Consider the following 23,391-nt stretch of genomic DNA (forward strand, 5'->3'; position numbering starts at 1 on the left):
TTGAGTAAATTCCCATTATTACCCTGACCTATAAGGCTTCATGAGGTTGAATCCTCATTTCTCCTCCGACTTCACCTCCTTCTGTCCTATATTTGTTCACTTTAATCTAGCCCTCCAGCCTCCTACAACCCACCATGCTCATCCCAGACAAGGGCCTCTGTACTCTGATTGCTGTACTCTTTACCCAAATGTTGCTCAGTTGGCAAATACAAGGTATTCACTTAAATGTAAACTTCTCAATGAAACATTCCCTGACCACTCTATTTAAAAAGCATATTCTTCATCACTCCCTGTCTCTGTTCTCTATTTTATTTTTGTCCATAGTATTTATCACCATCTAGTACTTCACAAAGTTACTTATTTCTTTTGTTTTTCTGTCTTTACAGACTACAATTTATATATTATCCAAGAAGACAGGGTTTTATCTTTTATAGCCCCCATGCTTAAAACAGTAACACATAGTAGGTGTGCAATAAATACTTTTGTATAGTGAATGAATCTAACCAACTATCCTGACAGCTTTGAATACTCATGTAATTCTTTCTGTAAATGAACCAAGAAGATATATAGTTTTTTTTACTAAGGCAATAAATATTAAAAAAAAAACACACATTATTACTCAGGCAGTTATTTCGGGGCACACTTCATTTTCAGCCAAATAAAGCAGCAAAATGAATCATGGCTCGAAGAGTCAGTAGTCAAATATATCCCACATCCACTAATGAACTTTATTAAAGGTTTGTGCATAGACTCTAAAATTATTCAGTCTTCAGTTGAGGAAAACTTTCATTATCTTCAGACTAGTAAATAGTCATCATAAAACTGTCCACAACTTCTGCACTGGGCTTGTCTATATATAATAATATCTGTCTCATTTTGACTCTCATCACAGTACTTATCTACATTCCATTCTTCTGAAATGATAAAAAGGGAAATCCACGTGAAATTGAGGTTGCTGTTCACTACAATCGCAAATGATGTTTTGATTGCCATTGACTTCTATATTGAATGGCAAAATGGTGCTATTGGAAAAATAATGATCTGTCAGCATGGCATGGCTGAGAATAAATAAATAAGAATAGCTTGAAACAAGAGCCTCTTCTCTATGTTTTAATATCTCACTTGTGGTGAGCCATCTTTCCAATTAGTGCTAAGTATGGCCCACAGGTGACCCAGTGATGAAATGTCTCTACATTCTTTTCAAAGCCTGTCAGTGAAATGAATTAACAAAAGGATGAGTGACACTTATAAATTAGTTTGGTTAACTTCCAAGCATACCAAATTAAATAAGCTTTTGCCAAGCTTGATTTATAGAGGATTGCTTGGTCTTTATAATAGCCAAAGGAGAATCTTTTATTACAAAATATATTTTATACAGTTTTTATGAAAGACAAGATTTCTTTCATTTCTCAAGCCTTCTAGTTTTCTTGAAATTATTAGCAAAACCTGCCTTAAATTTTCATTATATGTCTACTGACTCAGATTCAGCAAAAATCAACCAACGTGCGAAAGGAATTTGAGGCTTCAGTCAAGATAAAATTAGTGAGTCTTTGATTGTTTGCCATTATGTTATCATAATAAAAAAGTGTTGTTTGTTAGCTTGATTCATTCAAAGAATATTTATTAGGCACCATTAGCTAGACATTGTTGCATATTTTCTGCTATTCAGGAGTTTATTCTTTAGATGCCCAAACTGCCAAAACAATACATATAACTGAAAAGTCAATACTGCATGAACAGACTGTCTGGAAAGCTCAGAAGATGCTATGATTCTCAAGGGCCAAGAAAAGAGTCTTTCTGAAAAGATGGTCATAGCAATCAGTTCTGCCAGGGAATAAACAGTCTGACTCAAACTCATTAAGGACAAAGTCCCGATAACACCCTCTGCCTCCCTAAACGCAGCATGTTTTCTTTTCTCATCTGGATGATATTGTATAGGAAATCAAATAGAATATTTCAAGAGCATCCAGGGTAAGAAGATGCCAGGGAAAAGACCAAATGGCTTTGTGGGAGGATATAAGTAATTGTGTGTGTGTGTGTGTGTGTGTGTGTGTGTGTGTGTGTATACACACCTGTGGGCATTTTTGTGTGTCAGTATGCCCAAGCATATGAATGTTTGGGTATGTCAGCGACCATGGGACTGTGAGAGGGTGACTATTCGACCACCAACAGAATATTGTAGTGATCCTGGTCAGTTCTTCCAGGCACTGTGCCCACTTGATCTTACAGACAACCAAGAGTGTATGCCTACAGATTGGTCACTGCTGCCTAGCTGCAATGTGACCAAGTATCATCCAGTAATCTATACTGCGCACAGCAGTGCTAAGTGGCATATGTAGGGTAGTATGAAACTATAGTGGAGGTAGACAATAATGGATCCAGGGGATATGGCTGGCTAAACATAGTTGCCCATCAGTAAGCAGTGACGGTTTCAGACTGACATGGCTCATTTTCCACTTAACCCCAAACAAAGCAGCAGTGCCACCAACCCAAGCACTACTCCCATGAGCTGATCAGTAAGTCTAGAAAAGCCCCCTCACTGAATATCTCCCAGTCTGATGCTTTGCCAAAAGTATCTCTTGATCTCCTCTCACTAACTCTAACCTGAATGTTTATTTTAGGAATAAATACATGGGTGTTCATCTCCAGAAAGCCTCAAACCCAGTCCTCTTCTTGACCACAAGATAAACAAAGATAAAGTTTCTATGTCTGTGTGACTGGAAAAAGGGTGAGTTAATAATGTTTCCTGAAATTCTGTACATAGTGCCTCTTATTTTTTTTTAATTAAGAGGAAAAGAAATATATTTTGACTAGAGTATGGGAAGAGATGAACTATGTTATATTAAAATAAATTGTTCATAATCACTGAAGACCTCTACAATTCAGAGCTATGTATTTCTATGATAAATGCAGTATATGGACATATTGCTAAATTATTGAGCAATATACAGAAAGACGTATTTATGTTTTATACACATGGTGTGTGATTCAAGAGACACTAGAACAGTAAGAATGGCAAATGGTTTCATCTTGAATTATGACACCTCTCCTTTGATAGTGCTGCCTTGAATGCTGAGCTAAGAAGGACTCTGATGTAATTAATGTCTTGAATCAGCTGACAAGCGTGACGTGATCTATGAGCAATGTCAGTGGAAAGGCTGAGGAGGCGTATGTGTCAAATATTTGCTCTCCCTGGGGCTAAATAGTTTAAAATAAAATCTTAAAAAGAATCATAACTATATCTAAAACTAACATCTTAATCTTTCCCTTAAAATCTGCTCAGTCTTATCTAGTTTAGTTCATGACAACTCCATCCATCCAGTTGCTCATGCAAAACCTTTGGTATTATTCTTGTATTCTCTAGTTCTTTCATAACACCTACCCAACTCATTAGAAAATTCTATTGGCTCTATCTTTAAGACATATCCAGAACTAAACTGTTATTCATCATTCCCACCACCACCACCTTGCTCTAGGTCACCGTCATCTCTTGCCCAGGTTACCGAGAGGCATTCCCAGCTGTTTCCATTTTTACCCTTGCTTTCCCAGAGTCTACAATCCTCAGCACAGTAACTGTGTTAGTTTACTATTGTAGCTGAAACAAATTACCACAGAATTAGTGGCTTAAAACAACTATTTATTATCTTACAGTTTCCATGGTCCAAAGTCCAGGCACAGTGTGGCTCCGACAGTTCTGTTTAGGCCAAAATCAAGGTGTCAGCAGGGCTGTGTTCTTTTCTGGAGGCTTTAGGGAAAAACATGCTTCCATAATTGTTTGGGTTGATGATGGAACTCAGTTCTATGCAGTGTAGACCTGAGATCCCTGTTTCCTTTCTGGTTTTTGGTTGGGTGTGGTTCTCAGCTTCCAGAAGCTGCCCATATGCCTTGGTTTGTGGCCTTTTTTCCACCTTCAGAGCTACCAATAGTGGGTGGCATCTCCCCCATACTTCGAATCTCTCCTTTGCCTACCTCCCTCTTCCGCCACATCCCTCTGACTAACACCAGATGGAGAAATTTCTCTGCTTTAAGGTCTTAAGTGATTAGATTGGATATGGCCAGATAATCTGTGATGATCTTACTATTTTATGGCCTGTGATCTAATTACATTTGCAAAGTCCCTTCACATTAGTACCTAGATTAGTACTAATTGAATAACAAGGGAAAGGAACTTTGGAGAATAGCTTTAGCATTCTCTCTACCATAGAAGTCAAAGGATCCTGTGAAAACATAAAGTAGATTATGCTTCTCCTCTGCTCTATACCATATAATGGGTTCTTATCTCGTGCAAAGTAAAAGCCAAATTTCTTAGAATGGCCTACAAAAGCCTACACAATCTTTTTTTCCATTACCTGTGATTTCATTTCTTATTATCCCTAGTATTCATCTTTTCCTCTAAGAAGACATTTTTTGAGTATCTTAGCCTTTTTGGAGAACTTTAATACTCATATTAAGTAAGCATCACTTTTTTCTAAAGTACACTAATTTTTAAAACTTTGTATAAACCAGTGTTTCTTTATCTCAGCATTATTTACATTTTAAACCAGATAATTCTTTGTTGCGAAGGGCTGTTCTGTGTGTTACAGAATGTTTAGTACATCCCTGGCTTCTACCCACTAGATCCCATTAGCACAGTTTAATTGTGACAATCAAAATGTCTGTAAAAATGGACAATGTCTCCCAGGTGGCAAAATTCCCACTGGTTTAGAACAAGTGTCAACATAAATCTCTTTCTATGCAGTAATACCAAAAGGATAGCTATAATACCAAAAGCAGGTAGGTACTGGTTCCTTAAACTTCTAATTTCAGAAGTCTCAGAACTTTTTAAACAGCTTATATAAATATATTATATTGGAATGGTAAAGCAGAAAAGCTTGAAGTTTCTACATTTATAAGCAATCTTCATTCAATCAGAAACATGAATCAAACATAAGTTAAAAATGAAAACAAAATATAGAATGATATGGGTGGGCTATAGCAGTTACTAATATAGAAAAATATAACTGGGCTGCTAAACAATACGTGATCATTATAATCAGTCCTTTGTATGACAGATTTGCAAAACCTGTCTTTATACAAATGCCTGATATAAATATCTAATCTCCTGGTTTTAGGAAATCCATTTTCAATAAACTAAGGCTGCATGTTTAAGGTGTCTCTACTGAATATTTAAAATACATCATAAATAGATTTTAAATAAGAGCTTAGTGCATGTCCTCTGGCATTCAGTGTAAGGTTAGTTACTGTAGAACTCTAGGGTATTACAAGATTTGGGAAAATAAAACTCTAATAAATGAATCTAAGTTATCCTCAAATGTTTTGGTGGAAAAATTATGTATGATGTAATGTTCACATGCTATTTTTGATTTCTGAACAGGAACAAAAGTATCAGTTCAGAAGAGAGCAAAGTCAAGGGCACATTCTTATAGCAGCAGCAAAAAAAGAGAAATCAAACCTTCAGCTGCAACTACCCATGATGATTGAAAAAGTTATCTCCAAGGTCATCAAAAAATGTATGAACCTTTAAATTAAAACACCATTAAAAGCACAAAGAAGTGTTTCATTTTCACCAGACTGTAAGCACACTAGTGATGTTCAGAAATAAAAATTAAAAATCAATTACACAATTATTATTGATTGTTAATATTTCTGAACAAATTAGCTGTCCCTAGAATATTGTTAGAATTGATATTTGTAATATTTAACATTCCTTTTAAAAATTAATTAATTAGCTAATTTATTTGAGAAAGAGAGAGCATGAGAGAGCACAAGTAGAGGGAGGGGCAGAGGCAGAGGGAGAAGCAGCCTCCCTGCTGAGCAGGGAGGCCGATGCTGCTAGATCCCAGGACCCTGGGATCATGACCTGAGCCGAAGGCAGATGCTTAACCTACTGAGCCACCCAGGTACCCAATATTTAACATTCTTTCTAAGATGATTTAGTCTATATAATTCCATGTTTTCAGTTAGACAAAATTAAGATACCATTTAATTGTTATTGTTTTACATTTAGAGATGCCTAATGCCTGTAATTTTAGAGAGACCTTCCTTTGTCAATATCTGCCATTCAACCAACATTTCCTGAGGGTCCTCTCTATGCCAGACACTGTTCTTTTGCAGTAGTGAATAACCCTCAGGTCATGGATCTTGTGTTCCAGTGGAGGAAGAAGGCAAATAAACAAATTAAGAAATAATGAGTAATAAAACACAAGGCAGTGATAGCAATAAGGATAAAAGGACAGAAAGAGCTTGAGAGACTGTTAGATCAGGTTGTTGGGCAGGACTCCTAGAAGTAGTGATTCTGTACCCAGGCCTAAAGGACAAAAAAATCTCTGACCCTCTGGGAAAAAGAAATACCCATCATGCTGTGTAAAATTAAGTACTCCTTAGGAGTAAGCTGGAGTGCAAGGCATGGTGTTGCTCCCTAGAATCATGGAAGGGAGCAGAGTAAAAATGAACCAGAAGAGGTCACCGGTTCCTCTTATTAGCATATCAGCAGTTGTCATAATTTTACATACATCCTAGAAGTATGATACTTTTATGACCTTGGTAATTCTTCAGACAGAAACGAGTCCTGTGATTTCTAAATTAAAAGTGCAGAGCTCCAATCAAATGGACAAGTTCAAATTTCTGTGGAAAGAAACTCAAAATTCAAAGTAGAAAAAAATAGTAATCAAATACCCAATAAAAGTTCAGAGGACTCTAAGATCAAAAAGAAAGGTGTGGTTGAAATCAAAGAAATAACTGAAATGTTTATAGGTCCTGGAGTCAAGGGGAGAGGAGTTAAGAAGTCCAAATCCAGAAGTTCGTGGTTGTCTTGCAATTGTGAAGAACATACTGATTTCTAATACACTGTCTGATTTTCTTCAGAGGCAAACCAGTATCTGTCAGAAGATGTACACTGAGTTTGAGCTTGTAAAACTTTTTCTATAAAAAGGAGTCTAATATTCATGAGTGGGAACTCACTTTTTATTTTGGAAAAAAATACTATAATCAGCTCCTACTCTTGAAAACCACAGGACTCTCTAAATATGCCCACTCTCTCTCTCTTTTTTTTTTTTTAAAGTAATCTCTACACCCAAAGCAGGCCTTGAACTCACAACCCAAAGATCAAGAGTCACATGTTCTACCAACTGAGCCAGCCAGGCAACCCTGCCCACTGTTTCTATCCTGATTTGGAAATATGAGTGAGCCCACAGTGAAGGGCTAGGGAAAGCTAAGGCTGAGAATTAGGTAAGAATAAAGGTCATGGGGCTGTCCAATTTTCCCAGCAGCCACATGTAGAAGAATGAAACTGGACCATTTTCTTACACCACACATAAAGATAAACTCCAAATGGATGAAAGACCTAAACGTGAGGCAGGAATCCATCAAAATCCTAGAGGAGAACACAGGCAGCAACCTCTTCGACCTCAGCCACAGCAACTTCTTGCTAGACATGTCTCCAAAGGCAAGGGAAACAAAAGCAAAAATGAACTATTGGGACTTGATAAGATAAAAAGCTTCTGCACATCAAAGGAAACGGTCAACAAAACTAAAAGGCAACCTACGGAATGGGAGAAGATATTTTCAAATGACATATCAGATAAAGGGCTAGTATCCAACATATATAAAGGACTTACCAAACTCAACACCCAAAAAAACAAATAATCCAGTCAAGAAATGGGCAGGAGACATGAACACTTCTTCAAAGAAGACATACAAATGGCCAACAGAAACATGAAAAAATGCTCCACATCACTCGGCATCAGGGAAATACAAATCAAAACTACAATGAGATACTACCTCATACCAGTCAGAATGGCTAAAGTTAACAAGACAGGAAACAACAAATGTTGGCAAGGATGCAGAGAAAGGGGAACCCTCTTACACTGTTGGTAGGAATGCAAGCTGGTACAGCCACTCTGGAAAATGGTATATAGGTTCCTCAAGAGGTTAAAAATAGAGCTACCCTATGACCTAGCATTTGCACTACTAGGTATTTACCCCAAAGATACAAATGTAGTGATCTGAAGGGGCACCTGAACCCCAATGTTCATAGCAGCAGTGTCCACAATAGCCAAACTCTGGAAAGAGCTGAGATGTCCGTCAACAGATGAATGGATAAAGAAGATGTGGTATATATATATACAATGGAATATTACTCAGCCATCAGAAAGGATGAATACTTACCATTTACATCAATGTGGATGTAACTGTAGGGTATTATGCTGAGCAAAATAAGTCAGTCTGAAAAAGACAATTATCATATGGTTTTACTCATATGTGAAATATAAGAAACAGGGCAGAGGATCATAGGGGAAGGGAGGGAAAACTGAATGGGAAGCCATCAGAGAGGGAGAAAAACCATGAGAGACTCTTAACTACTGGAAACAAACTGAGGGTTGCTGGAGCAGAGGTGAGTGGGGGGATGGGGTAATTGGGTGCTGGGTATTAAGGAGGGCACGTGATATAATGAGCATGGGGTGTTATATGCAACTGATAAATTATTAAACACTGCATCTGAAACTAATGATGTACTATAAGTTGGTTAATTGAATTTAAACTTAAAAAAAAAGGTCATGGTCTAAGGTAAGGAAGATGACTTTCTGTTGATACCTTCAAAGATATCAAGGCAAGTAAAACCTCTCCAAATTAAAAATCTCTGGTTCTCTGCCCCATTATAATTTATCTGTGGCATATACCACTTACCTTCTCCAGATTTCACTCAGAGGTATTTATAACCACTAGTAATTTCTTTATCAAATTAATTATAAACATTAACTTTTTATCATTGTCAATTATTAAATGTGTATTTTTAAATCATTAATGTAATCAGGTTATTTTCCATGTTTTTACCCAAATGAATAACTTTCCATTAAAATTCTTAAGCATTTCTAAGCACTCTGAAGGACCTGCATAAATATGATGAAAGGAAAAATTAGAAAGATTAAAAAAACACAATCTTTTGGTTTTAAAATAAAAATTCAAAAGTAGATTGAATAAAATATTGACATTTAGTTCCCCCAAATACATTGCAAGTCATTCGTAAATTCCTCTGAATACCTGTGTGTAATAGACACTGTTCTTTAAAGTTATTTACTGAGTTCTTTCTATTTTCAGGGATAGGGGACTGCCACAAGGTTAATTCACTTGCATAGAAAGTGAACGAGAACTGTAACAAAGCATAGGGTATTGCCATTATTGTAAGTATATGTATTTAAAAGTGGTGATACTGATCTCTAGAGTGATAAATGAGTAACTTCCACTTGGTAGATGTGTTAAATTTGTCAAGATGTCAGAAGATCCTTTTAACAAAGGAAATAATAATTTATTATGTTAATAATAACTTGTTAACTGGCATAGTGATTCTTAAAATAGAACATTTTTCCTTCTCACTATTAAGATGAGAATTCTGGCATCACTAAGTATCTGCAATCAAATGCCATACCTGCATTTTGAAAAAAGTTAGTATTGACATTTTTAAGTATAAAATGGCAGGGTGATTTGTTTTGTTACCAGGGATTCGGTAAATTGCAGTTTAGCATGAGTAATTCCTATAAGCATATACAAATGAAGTGTGGACAAAAATATTGTTTAGGGAATTTTGTATTTGTGTATATTAATTGCCTGAGTTTTCAAGGATGACTGATGCATTATAATTCAAACTTCAAACGCCCTTCAAATTAACAGCCTGTACATGAATTTAAACCCTTACAAAGAAATAGCACTGGAAGCTCTACTTTCTATTTTGAGGGTACCTAGAAATATAAATCAGTCTTTTTTCTTCAGATTAAACTGTCTACTGACCATCAAATTTTTAAATGCATCTGGAATATTCTTTCTAAAAAACAGTTTGTGTAAATGGGTAAAATTTCAAGATTAAGGGAGAAAAAAGCAAGTTAAAAGCCCTATTCCAAAGCTTCAAAAATTCACTTTCTCAAAATCAAGCATTAGTAGTAAAATAACTGAAATAAGAGTCCCCTGCTCTCTTCTTAGCACCAACACACTTACTTTAAGATGTGTGGCAAGGAGATCTCAGTGATTCTACTCAATCTTGGCTATTTAGATGAATAATCAACTCAAACAAAACCCACCTAATTTTTATCTTAGAACAATCCTTTTCCAAGTCTCCTAATAATTCCTGGCTCACTGAATCAGGAGTGGTAATTTTAAAAATATTTTTGATAGCTTTTCTTTACCTGTTTTTGTAATTTCATTTCCATTTCCAGACAAAATCGGGGAGTGCTAAAAATAACAAACGTGACTAATTCTCAATTACCTGCAATAAAGAGAAGGCAAATGGGGACCCGGCATGATGGAATAAATTACATCCACTGATAGCTTAAAAATCCAATTTTAACCATTACTTTCAACCTCCTTCTTATTAACAAATAAAATTGGACTTCTCTAAGTTCCATTTCCTCTTCCTTCATCTGAAAAATCCCGATGGAGTTGCTGGCATGAAGATAAATGTCCCAAAGATTGGTAAACGGAGACAAAAAGGGAGAAAAAAATATGGGTCATTTATGTACTTAATGTTTCACTACAAATGAAGAAAATTAGGAAAAATAACTGAATTGCCTTAAACATTTTTTCAAAGTACTAACCCACTCACTCCAGAGTCAGGTTTCAAATGGTCACTAGGGTTGGTAAAAACATAGAGAATACTAATATTCCTTTCAACTTTAAAAATGCAGGCTTTTGTATATAATTATAATACAGAACTGTATCTTAATAAGTGGACTGCAAAATAATTTTTTACAATTCAGTAACAGTAACACATTTTATTCATTTAAAATATGAATAATTAATATTGTGAGAAAATGTGGATTTGGGCACAGAATGTTGATCTAGAAATCATGAAATCTGATTCACGATTAACCTTATTACCTTGCGCAAATCATTTAATTTGGCCATAGATTCTCATTTGTGTAGTAAAGAAAATGATGATGTTAAGAACTACATGATCTCCAAATTCTGTTCTAGACTTTTTAATCTAACAAGAAAATATCAGCTGTAAGCAAAAAATCTGAGAAGAAAACATAATTTTTATTGGATGACAATCTGTGTCTGAGATCTGTGTTATTCCCCATTATACTTACATATTCTTTCATCCTTTAAAATTGAGTGGTGACTGGATAGATGGAGAGGTAAGTGTATAGACAGGTGATAAAGCAAACACAGCAAAATAATAATTATTAGATTTAGGTGGTATATATATGAGGGTTCACTGTATAATTTTTTCAACTTTTCTGCCTGAAACTTTTCATAATAAAATTTTGGAAATAAAAATCAGAATTCTCTGAGAAATTCTCTACAAATAAATTTAAGGTAATATTAGAAGAGAATTAAATATCACATGAGTTGGTCTTTTCTGACCATAACAAGTGTTTTGAGTATATGGAACTACTAGAACCTTTGATAAGGGAAACAAAGGCAAAAGAAAAAATTAAATCTCCTTATTGCCTACAGCCGATTGTCAAGTCCTTGAAATAGGTAGAATGACCTTCCTCTGTGAGCTCATCTGCCTTGATGTTGACACTTTGCTAAGGGCAAAAGGCAGTCTTAGCCTGAACCCCCAGGATCCAGTGAGTTTACTTTAACATAAAAATTCCTTTAGGAACTTCCTTTATCTCTACCCTGCAAGACACATGTTAGCAATCATCCTCCAATCATATGGCCCACTGATACACATCTGAAGGGTCTCATGACTGAGGGTTTACTAAACAGTAATAAATGACCTTTTTCTAACAATAACTGGTCCCCTCAAGGTCCCAGAAACCTTGTTTCCAAAATACCTTTGAGGCTTGTGGTGTCCCTAACCCCTTTCCAACTTGAAAGTATATAATCAGTCACCGGTCACAACCCCAGTGCAGCTCTTTTTGCCCCCGGGTCCTGTCCCCCTGCTTTAATAAAGCCACCTTTTTGCCCTAAAGATGTCTCAAGAATTCTTTCTTGGCCATTGGCTCTAAATCCCAACATTTCCTACATCACCTTCACACATTGCTGGTGGGAATATAAAATGCAACAACCACTTTAAGAAACAATTTCCCACTACCTTAAAAATTTAAACGTTTAACCACTATGTAACTCAACTATTCCTATCCCAGTTATAACCCGAGAAAATAAAAATCACATTTCATACAAGGATGGGTATTCATTGCAGCTTTCCACGTAAGAGCCAAACACCAAAGAAAACATGGATCTCTATTAGCATGTGATGGATAAACAGTTTACTGAAAGGAATACTGATCAGCAATAAAAAGGAATGAAATACTGATACAAGTAACAATACGAATGAACTTCAAAGTCATTATGCTGAGGGAAAAAGGCTAGACAAATGTACATATTCTATGCTTGCAGAAAATTCAAATTAAACTACAGTGACAGAAAGCCTATTAGTGGTTGCCATGGGACAGGGTGTAGAGAAGGAAGGATGGATTACAAAAAGGAAGAAGCTTTTGAGGATGATAAAACATTTGTTACCTTTCTCGTGGTGATGGTCTTTTGGGAGGATGCATATGTTGAGAATTGTCAAGTTTTGCATTCTATATATGTGTACATCAGTCTACTTCCACTACACCTCAATAAAATTACAAAAAATGACATGAATTGGACTTTTCAATACCATTAGAAGGTATTATAAAGTAATATGGAGAACTTTATAATTAAAAAATGATATGTACAGGGCTTTCCTTGTGTAGAATGGCTATCTAATGGATATCATTTCCAAGTAACCTTCATGGGCATGGGTCTTATTAGGTATGCCAGTTTTGCAGATGGGCTTTGTGGTTGTGCAATCTGAGTGGCCACAGAGGATTCCATGCTTGGTATAATGCCCTGCTGTTGCCATCGCAAAATTCTTCATATTTTTTTATTTATTTATATTTAAAGATTTATTTATTTATTTATTATTGGGGGGGAGGGCAGAGGGAGAGGAGGAGAGAGAATCTCAAGTGGGCTCCCGGCTGAGCACAGAGCCTGACGTGGGGCTCGATCCCAAGACCCCGAGATCATGACCTGAGTGGAAATCAAGAGCCAGATGCTTAACTGAGTGAGCCATCCAGGCGTTCCACTTCATAACTTTTAACCAGGGGGCCTCTCATTGTCATTTGCTACTGCACCTGGCCAATTATGTAGCCAGTCCAGTCCCAGATCATGGAATCGTCATGGAGGGAATTTAAAAGAATGAAGCCTCTTGATAATAAAGAGTAGATCTGTACTTGAAACATCTGTATCCATGGTTTAGAAATTCGACAAGGGACAAGATATGGGAAATTCGATTGCACAGTGTGGATTTTTTTTTTTTTTTTTGTATCATTGGCAGGATGGAGTGTTTATAGACTAAAAGTACATGCTAAACACATACTTTCCTGATGAAACCAGGAAATAAGAACTACTAGAGCTCTCGAAATTTAATGAGAAACTACCAGCCGGTCAAATTTCTTTCACTTTTTTTCTTTCTACATCAGGATATAAATTATACATCATTCCCTGATATGTGCTCAGTAGTTATAGGCCCTCTCTAAGAGTTATCTGAGAGTCGATGATGTACATGTTATTTGCTATGGGGCTCTGCAGAGACAAACATGTTACACCATCCTCCACAGATGTTTATTACACCACAATTACTGAAACAGACATGCACTGTACTAAATTTCCAAATATAAAGCAGAAACAGAGAATGACTGTAAGAGTAATGATGTTATTCGATCTCCTCCTCCCTCCCTTTTTTTTTTTTTTTTTTACCAACAGACATGATGAATATCAACAAAGTGATCCCTGCACTGTCAACAAGAGGAGATGATTAATAATGCATCCCTAGGTAACTTGCTGGGATTTCTTTGTGAAACAAAAGCTTACCTTCTAGGTTTCCTCTCCCACTTTAAAAGCTTCAGGTTTTGGCCTATCACTGAGTAGAGGCCAAGAAAAAGCCCTTGCCTTAGCTACAGAAACTGAGAAGAAAAATAACAAGTCCTAGGTCACTTGCTTGATGTCTTACAGCTAGATGCAGCTGCATTTTACAGCCTGTTTATTAAAAAAAAAAAAGTTCTAAGACTTTGCTGAGCTATGAAACTTCCTCACCACAGAAAAAATAGACAAATAAAAATTCAGGAGCTGAAAGCAAAAGCAAAAAGAAATAGGTGAGGTGTTCGCATTAATTACCATGAATTGGGCTTGCAGAATGGGTAGATCGATAATAATGGGTATCATACTGCATATTTTCAGCTCATAGGCAAATTGTTCATATCATTGAGGAAACTACTGTAAACACATTATTACAGGTTTGAGTCAGAACTCAGAGGATGGAGGATGCGATGTGTCAACAAGCACAGTAGATTATTAAGAGTAATGTCAAATGGCCTGAGCATTTCACCAAAATGAATTTTATGCCTTAAATACTGACAACTTGTTCCATCCATGGTACAGGGATGACCTTGAGCTGATTATTGGTTGGTTGACTGGCTGAGGAATATCTCAAGATTTGCATTAGCAAACAGCTCAAAAAGTTTGACTCTGTCCCGGGTTATCCCTAGATCCAGAATATAAGGAAAACCAAGAAAATTACTAGACTAACTCAGGGCTTCCAGGTTCCAAGCCAGGATTTCTCAGCCTAATTGTGCCATGACCTTCAGGATCAGATAACTGCCAAATCTCTGATATCATAATTTCAATTGCCTTAGTCACTTTTTTAAACCCATTTAAGTGAATGCTCTATAAATTTAAAATAATATATCACACAGATTAACTGAGATCCCCAACTCAAGTTAAATTTGGCCACACTGCTAAAATGGACATTATTCCTGTTTTCACCTTTTAATTGTGTTTTGGTTGTCACTCTCTTTTCAAACTTTACTCTTATTATGCTAACTTTTATCCCTAAAATCTTGGAGTAGATACACTATCTCCCTCTACCCCAAAAAAAGCAGAAGAGGAAAAGTTGTAGAAGTAAATTTGCCTTCCCAAGAGGCAGAAACTGGTCATCCTACCTACATGTAAGGCTATCTAAGAACTCCGCTCAGCCATCTTTTTGGTAAGATCACATAGAGGGGAAAAAATTCAGGATGTCAGAATAGGAAAGTCCTTAAAAGAAAGCTATTCCAGGTTCTGCTTCTACTCTAACTTTAAAGGCAAAGATTTTCATTTTCATAGTAATACTATTATGTGGGATAGGAGTGCAAATGAGAAAGATACATACTTTAAAAAGAAGCAAGTGCATAAAAAAATAATTTTACATTTGGAGAAGGGCTATGTCCTAATAAAATCTCTGTTTTATCATACTGACCCCAGCTTGGTTTGATCTATACCAGGGTTTCTCAGCCTTGGCACTGCTGACATTTTGGAACCAGGTCATTATTTGTACTGTACATTCCAGAGCTTTTAGCAGCATCCTTGGTCTTTACCCATTATATGCCAGTAGCAGCACTCCATACTCCACAACTCATGACAATTAACAATGTCCCCAGACATTGCCAAGTGCCTCCTTGGTGAAGCAAAATCACCCCTGGTTGAGAACCACTGCCCTAAATAGTACGGCTAGAATAACGCATGGCACAGTCTCCTCACACAGCCTCTGGATATATTGGTTTCTCTTCCTGGCTTGATCTTCTTCACACACACACACACACACACACACACACGCACACACACACTTCTCTTTCAGATTTTTTAAAAATGACTTTTTAAGGGACATGTTAAAATTTAAAGGCTCTATTTCCTTACTTGAATTCAACCAATATTTACTAAACACTTACTATATGCAGAGCAGTGGGCTATGCATTAAATACGTTCTAAAGATGTATAAGGAAAATTCTCTTCCAAAAAGGGTTTGCAATCTATAAAGAGGGATTCCAATTACTGGAGCACATTGCAGAGTAAATTAGCACCATAAGAGGGGAAAGATGGTGAGGAAAGGAATATACGACACTTGGGCATATTGCTCACACAACCTCCTCGGGGCTCTTTGTAGAGTATTGTGCCCCGCCTTGTGCTGCTTCTTGAGAACATATTTAAAAGCTTCTGAATATAAATCTATCTCCCAAAACTACCTTCTCATGTTTAGGAATGTTAGGAGACACAGAAGGGCCACGGATTTCCTTCAAGTGACGTTAAATTTCAAGGCACTTAATCAGAGGTGCGTGGTTACTCATCACTCTTCAATATTAATGCTCTTACATCACGTTCACTGCCGATGACTATTTGCTCTTCACAGAACTTCAGTAATTAACTGAGAGAATTACTAACTTTGTTTTATAGGAAAGAACTAAAGGCCCAGAAAAACTCACTAATTTTTTTTTTAAGACTGCTGTGAGAATTAACTTTACATTCTCCTTTCAAAATTTAGTATTGGCAGCTTAAATATGGATTAAAAGTTATATTCTAATGAGTTTAAATTACAACGGACAGTAGCTTGGATCAGAACCTGGTTTGGCTATGAGCTGAACAGCCAGCTAACCTTATCACTAAGAGAGCCACAGGAGAAAGGTTTCATGCATAAACCTTGCCTATAGAAATCTGTAGTGATCCAAGCATTAGTTTCAAAAGAGAGACTATGTGTCAGAAAGTTGATGACTAGAGAAAGATCTTATTTCTCTCCTTTTAGTAATTCTTTGCTTCCCTAATAGTAAGAGCAAAGAAGTTAGGTAGGACATACAAGAAATCTGCTCCTGATCTGGTTCTTTTATTTGTTTGTTTTAATTAAGTCTTTAATTTTAATTCCAGTATAATTAACATACAGTGTTATATTAGTTTCATGTGTACAATAGAGTGATTCAACAATTCTATACATCATTATTCAGTGTTCATCATAAGTGTGCTCTTAATCAGTGTTCATCATAAGTGTGCTCTTAATCCCCTTCACCGATTTCACCCATTCCCCCACCCACCTCCTCTCTGATATGCTTTATTTTAAATGACTAAACTAGGAATGTCAAAAAAGTAAACGTTATTTCTTTAGCTAACAGGCTAAGCAAGATAAACAGAAAAACAAAGTCCTGTTTTGTGAGAATGCCACAAAAAACTTTCCAGAGCAGGATAATGATCCACAGTGATTTATTATCCTGCACCCCAGAGTTGCAGACATAGTAGATTCCAGAAGAGGCCTGATACAGACAATGCTAATACTAAGCAAAGGTAAATAACAGAAGGATGGCTGGTGTTTAAATAAACCTCTTAATCTGGTAGCCTGTTTAAATGAATGCTGGCATTAATATTTATTACTAGAAGTTTTAATTAATACTAAAAATTATCATTTTTTAAATTACATCTTATTTTCCATGTGAACCACATCTATGGGTAACCTGCTGGTTTAGACTGCAAGGCAGTAATCATCTTGCCGCTGTACAAATTAATTTAATGGAGGGGTAAGTACACAGGAGAAATGCGACAGCTCCTAACATTTTGACCTAATACCAGGTCACAAAGTGGAAGTAAGTAGAATATTTTGATAGGAAAATCATCAGAAAAGACACAGACCTCATCCATGTCATAACCATGGAAAATGAGATCTGGGGCAGTGGGTTAACTGTAGGCTGCTTTGGTATTTTGATAGCATTAAAGAAGGTATTTAAAAGATTTTTCTAAATTTTGAAATAACTGTGGCTTACAGAAAAGTTGCAAAAATAGTATAGAGTTCTCACTTCACCCAGTTTGCCTTAATGTTAACATTTCATATAATTTTAATAATTACATGAATAATTAATATTGATACAATACTATTAAACTACAGACATTATTTGCATCTCATTTGCTTTCTCTCTATCGTTCTTTTTCTGGACCAGGATCCTACATTGCATTTAGTTGTCATGCCTTCTTATGTCCTTAAACCTGTCAGAGTTCCTTAGTCTTTGTCCTTCATGACCTTAACATGGTTGAAGAGCATCAATCAGCTATTTTCTCCCTTAAAAATATCCCTTAATTTTGGTTTGTCTTCTGTTTTCTCATGATTATATTAACGTCATCTTTTTTGGCAAGAATACCACAAAAATAAGGTTATAACTTTCTCAGAACATCATATTAGGAAAAATAATAAATAAATGACAATATGTCTCATTACTTATGATCAACATTGTATCTGCCCAGATTTGTCCACTATAAAATTACTAGAACCTTCAGAAGCAACACTGCCCTATGAACACATTAGTTTTAGTCATTGAACCCATTTTGAACTTCTGACACTCAGAGTCATAAGAAAAATTTTTGCATTGTTTTAAACTACTGAGTTTGTGGTAATTTGTTACAGTAGCAATAGGAAATGAATACGTTACCCGTATTATTAGTTAAAATAAAGGTATCCAATTTGTTAGATATTTCTGAAGAAAAAGTGTTTGTATTAATCAGAGCTTATGTCCTTCAAAAAATAATTTGACCTAGCACTCCCGGAAATAAAGAAGCTCTAATTCCACAGACCATAGTAGGTTGGAAACTACATATTTTGGATCTGAAAATGTCAGCATTTACATTTGCTTTTAATTCCACACGTAGCCTACTCCAGAATCAGTAGAGCTATAGTACCTCTTCAAAGATATAAAAATCTGGAAAAACCTTCCAACTCGGTTGGATAAATGAGTGAAGTAGAGAGTACATTAACACCCAGATTTCATAGTAACCAAGAAATTTTAGAAAACCATAAAAGGTTATCTAACTAAATCCTTTGGCTTGAATTTAACTGAATAAAATCTTCCACATACATTTATATTTTCTGCAACCAAATATATGTGTTTGCATGCATGTGCCTACATATGTATACATTCATAGTGGATTAAATATGGAGTTAATGTTTTTTAAAAAATATTTTATTTAGGGGTGCCTGGGTGGTTCAGATGGTTAAGCGTCTGCCTTCGGCTCAGGTCATGATCCTGGAGTCCCTGGATCGAGCCCCACATCCGGCTCCCGGCTCAGCGGGGAGCCTGCTTCTCCCTCTCCCTCTGCCTCTCCCCCTGCTAATGCTCTCTCTCTCTCTCTGTATCTCTGTGTCTTAAAGAAATAAAATCTTTTTTAAAAATTATTTATTTATTTATTTATTTATTTATTTATTTATTTGCGAGAGTGAGCAAGCAAGTGGGGGGAGGAACAGAGAGACAGAGGGAGAAGCAGACTCCGAGCTGAGCGTGGAGCTCCACGCAGGCCTCAATCCCACAACTCTGAGATCATACCTAAGCCAAAATCAAGAGTTGGAAGCTTAACTGACTGAGCCACCCAGGTGCCCCTGAAGTTAATGTTTTCATTTCATTAAAACTATAGGTATTCCACAAGTATTTTCAATTGTTGATGCAGAACACGATGTTGATAACAATGAGAAAAATACTCACATTATTCTTTTTTTTTTTTTCCCTTGGACAACTGTAAGCATTCCTTAATATCAATTTGATTTTCTCTGGGTTAATTTTTCAGAAAGATCGATTTCTTTTTTTCCTTCAGTTTTACTGAGATATAATTGACATATAATCTTGTGTAAGTTTAACATGTATAATGTGATAATTTGATATATGTATATATATTGCAAAATGATTAACATAATAAGGTTAGTTAACACATCCACCATCTCACAGAGTTATCGTGTGTGTGTGTGTGTGTGTGTGTGTGTGGTGAGAACACTTAAGGTCTATTCTCTTAGCAACTTTCAAGTATATAACACAGTATTATTAACTCTAGTCACCATCTATACATTATATCCCCAGGACTTATTCATCTTATAACTGAAAATTTGCATCATTTGATCAATATCTCCCTATTTCCCCCATACCCAGGACCCTGGCAATCATCAATCTACTCTCTATTTCTACAAGTTTGGCTTTTTAAGATTCTACATAAAAGTGATACCAGGTAGTATTTATCATTCTGTGTCTGACTTATTTCATTTAGCATACTGCCCTCTAGGATTACCCATGTTATTACAAATAGCAGGATTTCCTAATTTTTTATGGCTGAGAAATACTCTATCATGTATGCATATTATATACATACACACACATACACATATGTATATATACATACCACATTTTCTTTATCTATTCATCCACCAGCAGACATATAGGTTGTTTCCATGTCTTGGTTATTATGAATAATGCTACGGTGAACATGGGGGTGTTCAGATATCTCTTCAAATTTCATTTCTTTTGGATATATACCCAGAAGCAGGATTGCTGAATCATAAAGTAGTCCTATTTTTAATTTCTTGAGAAACCGTCACACTGATTTCCATAGTTGCTAAACCAATTTATACTCCCACCAACATTGCATAAGGGTTCCCTTTTCTCTATCACATTATTCTTAAACATTTCATGTATTTTTGCACCTTTTCTTGGATATTACTTGAAAAAGTCATCTACTTCTGTGGTTACAGGAGTACTGTTTTCACTTTGACTGGACACATTCCTTCCTAATCTCACTTTTGCTGCTTTCTTTGATTGGGGCATAAAATCAAAGCTTGATTTTTTATTCTTGACTATTTCTGATTAAAAAAATCATTACTCTTCTAAGTTTAACAATTTTATTTATTACTTTTTTTAATAATCCAATCAAGAAATGGGTAGAGGACATGAATATACATTTCTTTTTATTTTTTATTTTTTTTAAGATTTTATTTATTCATTTGAGACAGAGATACAGAGAGAGAAAGACAGCATGAATGGGGGAGAGGCAGAGGGAAAGGGAGAAGCAGGCTCCCTGCTGAGCCAGGAGCCTGATGCAGGGCTCGATCCCAGGACCTTGGGATCATGACCTGAGCCGAAGGCAGACGCTTAACCATCTGAGCCACCCACGTGCCTCAGTTTAACAATTTTAAATTGTTGTTGTTATTTGTCCAGATTTTGAAAGTACTCTTAAGCAGCTATCTCATTTTGGTAAAATAAATTTAATTTCAGTAATACTGTTTAAAAATTTGGAAAATTCTAAAGGATGTCTTTGGCTATTGAACTAAATGTAGTTTCTTTACATTGACTTAATTCGTTTCAATTTATTTCCTTACGAAAAAAAATCTGCAGTGCAAAACAGAAGCTAAAATAAGTCCAGATGACAAAGGTGATGATTCAGATAAATCTTATAAGCCTACTTCACTTAGAAATATTATCAAATCAGGCACCTGGGTGGCTCAGTTGGTTAAGCGTCTGCCTTCATCTCAGGTCATGACCCCAGGGTCCTGGGATCAAGTCCCATATTGGGACTCCCTGTTCAGTGGGGAGTCTGCTCCTCCCTCTCCCTCTTGTGCTCTGCTCTCTCTCACTCATTCTCTCTCAAATAAACAAATAAAATCTTAAAAAAATATATTATCAGGGGCGCCTGGGTGGCTCAGTCGTTAAGCGTCTGAGTGGTGAGAACACTTAAGGTCTATTCTCTTAGCAACTTTCAAGTATATAACACAGTATTATTAACTCTAGTCACCATCTATACATTATATCCCCAGGACTTATGCATCTTATAACTGAAAATTTGCATCATTTGATCAATATCTTGAGAAACCGTCACACTGAGCCTTCGGCTCAGGTCATGATCCCAGGGTCCTGGGATCGAGCCCCGCATCGGGCTCCCTGCTCCGCGGGAAGCCTGCTTCTCCCTCTCCCACTCCCCCTGCTTGTGTTCCCTCTCTCACTATATCTCTCTCTGTCAAATAAATAAATAAAATCTTAAAAAAAAAAAAAATATATATATATATATATATTATCAAATCAAGAAACACTCTTTTTTCTTAGTTCCTAAGACAGAATTAGGAAAACAAGGATTTTCTTATTAATTTTATAGAATTCAAATGAATATCCTTGCTTACTAAAAAATATACTTTCCTTCTCAGAACAATGCAAGAAAGATTTTGTTTGTATTTATATTATCATATATAAAAATTATCATAAAAATCTATACTAATTACTACTATCATTCATGGAATAAAACATTTCTGAGTGCACACTATGTACAAGACACTACGTTATAGTGACAAACACAACCAATATGTAAAAATAAGCAATAGGATACTGAGAAGCTAGCTGGAAGTGTTATTAAGCTTTTGGCTAGATTTTGCTTAGGGCAACACAGGCCAAGAATGGTAATAATAAACTGTACTAAGGCAGCCCAGCATGTCAGGCTGAAGCCTGATGAATGAGATGGAAACACAAGGCATTAGTGAGTGGGCTTTGCTTTCACTGATTTAAGTGTAAGAGATGAAACTTGGAAAAGTAAAACTTCCCTTAGGCAGGGAAAGAGATGCATAAGTGCTTCTCCAGGGGATGGGCAGCTGCCAGTCTAGAAAACAAGCTAACTAGTGTACTGGTCACAGCCAAGAAAGCCAGGAAGCTTTGCCAGGCAGGCAAGGATGATTCATATTCAACCATTTATCCACCCACCGGGATACATTCACACTTCAGACAGCAGAAGTTGAACCCAAAAAGCAATTTTTTCCCTTTGCAGTCTTTTGTGATGGCTTGATTGTTAACTAGCTTGCCTAGTGATCATGGTGATCAAATTACCCATATTGTCATCATTTTATTTATCCTCTCATATTCTGGAAATATGCAGTTAAATCATTGTTCATTGGTTTCCTGCTAAATATTCTGTATTATATACCAAAATTTTTAGAACCCTATAGTGCCTCCACATGCTTCTTGTTCTAACTTACCTTAGAAAATTAACAGGAAGCACAGCTCTCTTAGAAGCTCAGGGACACTTTTGTATTTCCCAGCACTAATGATAAAACTGCTACCCAAAAAGGCAGCAAAAAATTTAGGAGGTCAAACAAAGGTGATAGGGACCTTCATTTATTTGTTATGCTACCCTTCCTGTGTCTTATTTGCTTAATGTTGCTCTATCGTTATTAGAGCCCCTACAGTTAGGGAAAAATAAATCATAATTAGCATTAGTAAGTTACCTTTTGGGTAATAGGATTCCTAGGTGAGTCTGGCACAGATTAAGCCTTCCATAAGAGTCTAATTAGAGTGTTACTTATTCTCTAGCTACTACTCACCAATTATTTAACATAATCTTTGACACCAGCTTATTCTAACGTCTAAAAATATTAAGGTACTTAAGAAGAGGTCTTTTTGAGATTAGCTCCTATACTTCCTCGAAACAATTAGGGAAGTAAAATAAGGAAAAACCAAGATTATCTTTGCTAAGATGATTTGGAACACAAAATGCCTACCTCTATTTCTGTAGCATAATTCTTTCACTGAAGTTCATGATATGATAAGGTTTACAAGACTTGGGAATTTATATCCAGACTACTTTTATGAGTAACTGTGCACTTAAAACCTCTGTATCATTTGTAATATCTGGGAAATTTTGGAAGAGGTTTCAGAATTCTTTGAATCCACTAGTCAATAAAATGCACAAAATATAATAAGATCCAGTAAAAATATACCAGTAGCAGTCAAAAAGGGAAGAGTTCCAACTTTATGCCTTAAATTGTAAAATATAATAGCCAAAACA

At 36.0% G+C, this 23,391-nt stretch overlaps 1 pseudogene; it reads left to right on the forward strand.

Annotated features, from left to right (window-relative positions):
- Window positions 1-2,096: 2,096 nt before the first annotated feature.
- Window positions 2,097-23,391, forward strand: part of LOC118531401 (peroxynitrite isomerase THAP4 pseudogene) — a 48,808-nt pseudogene continuing 27,513 nt past the window's right edge.

The sequence above is a fragment of the Halichoerus grypus genome, chromosome 4 (assembly GCF_964656455.1).
Source record: "Halichoerus grypus chromosome 4, mHalGry1.hap1.1, whole genome shotgun sequence".
Lineage (NCBI taxonomy): Eukaryota > Metazoa > Chordata > Mammalia > Carnivora > Phocidae > Halichoerus > Halichoerus grypus.